Consider the following 4,733-nt stretch of genomic DNA (forward strand, 5'->3'; position numbering starts at 1 on the left):
GTTGTCAGGACTAAAGTATTCGAGTTATCACCTTTGCCGATAGTAAGGTCAAATCGGCTGGCACGCCTTAACGTTTGAATCGGGTATTAGCCCTTTGTGTTTGCAGATCAGTTTTGCATCAACAGAAGTGATCAACATGAACATTGTTCCCAAAGTCAAGTTAAGCATAGATAAACTAATTACCAAGGCATTAAGCACAAACACAAGCATGGTTCACTCAAACATAAGCATAGGAAGCCTATTTAAGTAATTTAAAACATATTTATGCATAGAATGACATGGCTCAAGATAGATGATGATCATGATATGCTTTGAGTAGATGATGATGCTCATGCTATGCACATGATCAATGCAACCATAACACTGGGGTGTTACAGCCCTCCCCCTTTACAAAAATCTCGTCCCAAGATTTGAAAGCTTACTGATTTTCGAAGAATGTTTTGTAAACTTCTTTTAATTAATCCTCCGTCTCCCAAGTGGCATCTTCTTCCCTGTGGTTTCTCCGCAACACCTTGTAGAGCTTAACCACACGATTATGCGTCTCCCGTTCCTTGCGATCAAGAATCGCTATGGGTTTCTCCTCGTACACCAGGTCTGACTTCAACTTGATATCTCGAATTTCCACTCGTTCCTCCGGTACACGAAGGCACTTCTTTATTTGTGATACGTGGAAGACAGGGAAAATAGCTCAAAGCGCAACAGGGAGCTGAAATTTGTATGCCACATTCCCTTTCTTTTCGAGAATCCGATAAGGTCCCACATAACGAGGTGCAAGCTTTCGCTTGACTCCGAACCTTTGTACACCCTTCATCGGAGACACCTTGATATACACATGGTCACCAACTGAAAACTCAATCGGCTTCCTTCTTTTGTCGGCATAACTCTTCTGACGAGCTTGAGCTGCTTCCAGATGTTGCTGGATGGTACGGACTTTCTGCTCTGCTTCGTTCACGAAATCGATGCCATAATACCTTCGTTCTCCAGCTTCTATCCAATTCAACGGGGTTCGACATTTTCGACCGTACAAAGCTTCAAATGGAGCCATCTTGATACTCTCCTGATAACTATTGTTATAGGAGAACTCAGCCAAAGGCAACCACTTAACCCAAGAACCTTCTGAAGAGAGAGCACATGCCCTCAACATGTCTTCTAAGATTTGGTTAACCCGTTCAGTCTGACCTGCAGTTTGGGGATGATAAGCAGAGCTACGGACTAAATGAGTACCAATTTGCTCATGCAGACATTCCCAAAAACGAGCAGTGAACTGTGGTCCATGATCTGATATAATTGTTCGAGGCACACCATATTGACGAACAATGTGCTCGAAATACAATTCTGCATATTGATGCGGACGATAGTCAGTTCGAACTGGAATAAATCGAGCAACCTTGGTCAAACGATCTACAATTACCCAGATGGAGTCGTAACCCTTAACAGAAGTTGGGAGTCCACTGATGAAATCCATGCTGACTTCTTCCCATTTCCAACTAGGAATTGACAAGGGTTGAAGCAGACCAGCTTTCATGTGAACAGCCTTCACACGACAACAATTGTCACAACGAGCGACAAAAGCAGCGATCTCTTTTTTCATCTTTGTCCACCAAAACAAAGGATTCAGATCCTGATACATCTTACTACTACCAGGATGGATAGGCAATTTGGATGAATGAGCTTCAGATAAGATCTGATTTCGCAGCTCGCGGTCTTTTGGGACCACTAGTCGATCTTTGAACCAAAGAATTCCGTTCTCATCGACTCGGAAATGCTTGGTTTCTTCTTCTTTCATTTTCCTCTTTATGTGGTGGATGCCTACATCTGTCTGCTGCAATTCGATGACTCGATTGCGAAGTGTACTCTCCAGAGAAATCTGGTTGAGCACAAGTGGATGCATAAGATGTGACAACAACGGATCTTCCACTTGGATTGAGTTACAGTGCGCTTTCCTACTCAAGGCGTCCGCCACCACGTTTGCCTTGCCCCGATGATAGTGCACTTGCATATTATAATCTTTAATCAACTCAAGCCACCTTCGCTGCCGCATGTTCAGTTCAGGTTCAGTGAAGATATACTTGAGGCTCTTATGGTTGGTGTAGATATTACACAGATTACCCAGCAAATAGTGCCTCAAGATTTTCAAAGCATGAACAACTGCCGCCAATTCTAAGTCATGAGTAGGGTAATTGACCTCATGCTTTCGAAGTTGGCGCGAGGCATACGCGATAACAGGACCTTCTTGCATCAACACGCACCCTAGACCAATGCCTGACGCGTCACAAAAGACATCGAAGGGCTTTTCGATATCAGGCTGGGCTAGAACAGGAGCTGATGTCAGCAATGTCCTCAACTTGTGGAATGCCTCTTCACACACAGGCGTCCACACAAACTTCTCATCCTTCTGAAGCAGACGAGTCATAGGCTTAGATATCTTTGAGAATTCGGGAATGAATCGACGATAATATCCAGCCAGACCAAGAAAACTCCGAACCTCGTGTACCGAAGTTGGAACTTTCCAATCCAGCACTTCTTGCACCTTAGCCGGATCCACCGATATGCCTTCTTCAGATAAAACATGGCCCGAGAAAGGTACTTTCTTCAACCAAAACTCGCATTTGCTAAACTTGGCATAAAGCTGATGTTCGCGCAAACGCGACAACACTATACGCACATGCTCTGCATGCTCCTTTTCATTGCAAGAATATACCAAGATATCATCAATGAAGACCACCACAAACTTGTCTAATTCGGGCATGAACACCGAATTCATGAGATACATGAAGTGAGCAGGTGCATTCGTAAGACCGAATGACATGACAAGGTACTCATACAGCCCATACCTCGTCGAGAAAGCTGTCTTAGGTACATCTTCAGGACGGATCTTGATCTGATGGTACCCAGATCGTAAATCAATCTTGGAAAATACCTTAGCTTTAGACAACTGATCAAACAAAATATCAATGCGAGGAAGAGGGTATTTGTTCTTGATAGTCACTGCATTTAGGGGACAATAGTCCACACACATGCGCAATGATTGATCCTTCTTCTTCACAAAGATAGCCGGACATCCCCAAGGAGACGAACTAGGACGGATAAGACCCTTCTTCAACAACTCATTTAGTTGGGTCTTAAGCTCAGCTAATTCGTTGGGTGGCATTCTATAAGGTCTTCTAGAGATAGGAGCGGTACCGGGAATCAATTCAATTTTGAACTCCACATCCCGATCCGGAGGAAGCCCGGGTAAATCATCAGGAAACACATCCGGGAACTCACACACCACCAGAATTTCCTGAATAGCCTTAGATGTAACTGCATTCACAGTGCTACGGATTTGAATATCCCGAGGAAGTTGCACTAAAAATGCCTCCTTGGTATCTGGGTCTTTCAACATCAATACACGAGTGGTGGTGTCGATAAGAACTCCATTGCCACTCATCCACTTCATCCCAAGAATTACATCTATGCCCACACCGGGTAGAACAACCAAATCAGCAAGAAACTGACGGCCTCCTATTTCCAGAGTTGCCCCCAAAACCACTTGATTGGTGGAAATGTCATTTCCCGCAGCACTAATACAATAACTGCCCTTATCAAGTGTAATGGCCTTGATATTATGCTTAGACACAAATTCAGAACTCACAAAAGAATGCGATGCTCCTGAATCAAAAAGCACAAGCGCGTCATGTTGATTGACCAGAAACTTACCAGCCATAACTACCTCACCAGCAGGGATTGCTTCTACAGTGGTGTAGTGAACACGCCCCTGACGGACGTTCCCCTGGTTGACCTTCTTTGGTGGGTAGGGACAGTTGCTCTGCCAATGCCCGGTCTGATTGCAGTTCCAGCACGGACGGTTGGCAGGTGGAGTCTTGGCATAGTTGGGACCCGTGTTGCCCCTAGGAAGAGCAATAGAGTACCCCTTGCGAAAACCCGTCTTCGCCTGATTCTTCTTGACCGGAGGGCGGTATCGCTGGTTGGGGGTTGGAGCGCGGAACGGTGGCTTAGCTGCCACTGGAGCCTTGGACTGAGATGCCCCGGCCCCGGCCTCAAAAGCCCTCTTGCGAGTCTTGGTCGCAGTGTACACAGTGTTATAGTTCTCTTGAGTGAGAGAATCACTGACAAACTCGTTGAAAGTTGCACACTTAGTGCGGCCCATAGTCTTCAACAATTTGGGGCCCAAACCCCGCTTGAAACTAGCAATCTTTTTCGTTTCCGTGTTCACAAACTCAGGAGCATACCTCGACAAATTATTGAAAGCATGCAAATACTCCTTCAATGTCTTATTGCCCTGAGTTAACTGCATGAACTCGGTATGTTTCATCTCCATAACACCAGGAGTAATGAAATGCCCTTTGAAAGCTTCACGGAAAAGATTCCAGTCAAGCACAGCGTCGGCTGGAAGAGCTTCCCGATATTGATTCCACCAGATGCCTGCTGGGCCCTGCAGTTGATGAGCTGCATACTCTGCCTTCAAACCTTCAGTCAACCGAAGCAAGCGGAACTTCTGTTCCACCGTGTTCAACAATTCTTCAGCTTGAAGGGGTTCTTCAGCTTCTCTGAAAGGTGGGGGCTTTGTATCCATGAAGTCCTTGAAGCTACTGTAGTGGTTAGGAGCTGGCCCTTCATGTGCATAGCGACCACCCTGATTCACCATCCGATTGATGGTCTCAGTGAGCATCCTCTGATTGTCCACCATCATTTGCATCAACTCAGCAGGATTGGGTGGTGGAGGAGGAGGA

This window comes from Sorghum bicolor, chromosome 7, assembly GCF_000003195.3.
Source record: "Sorghum bicolor cultivar BTx623 chromosome 7, Sorghum_bicolor_NCBIv3, whole genome shotgun sequence".
Classification (NCBI taxonomy): Eukaryota; Viridiplantae; Streptophyta; class Magnoliopsida; order Poales; family Poaceae; genus Sorghum; species Sorghum bicolor.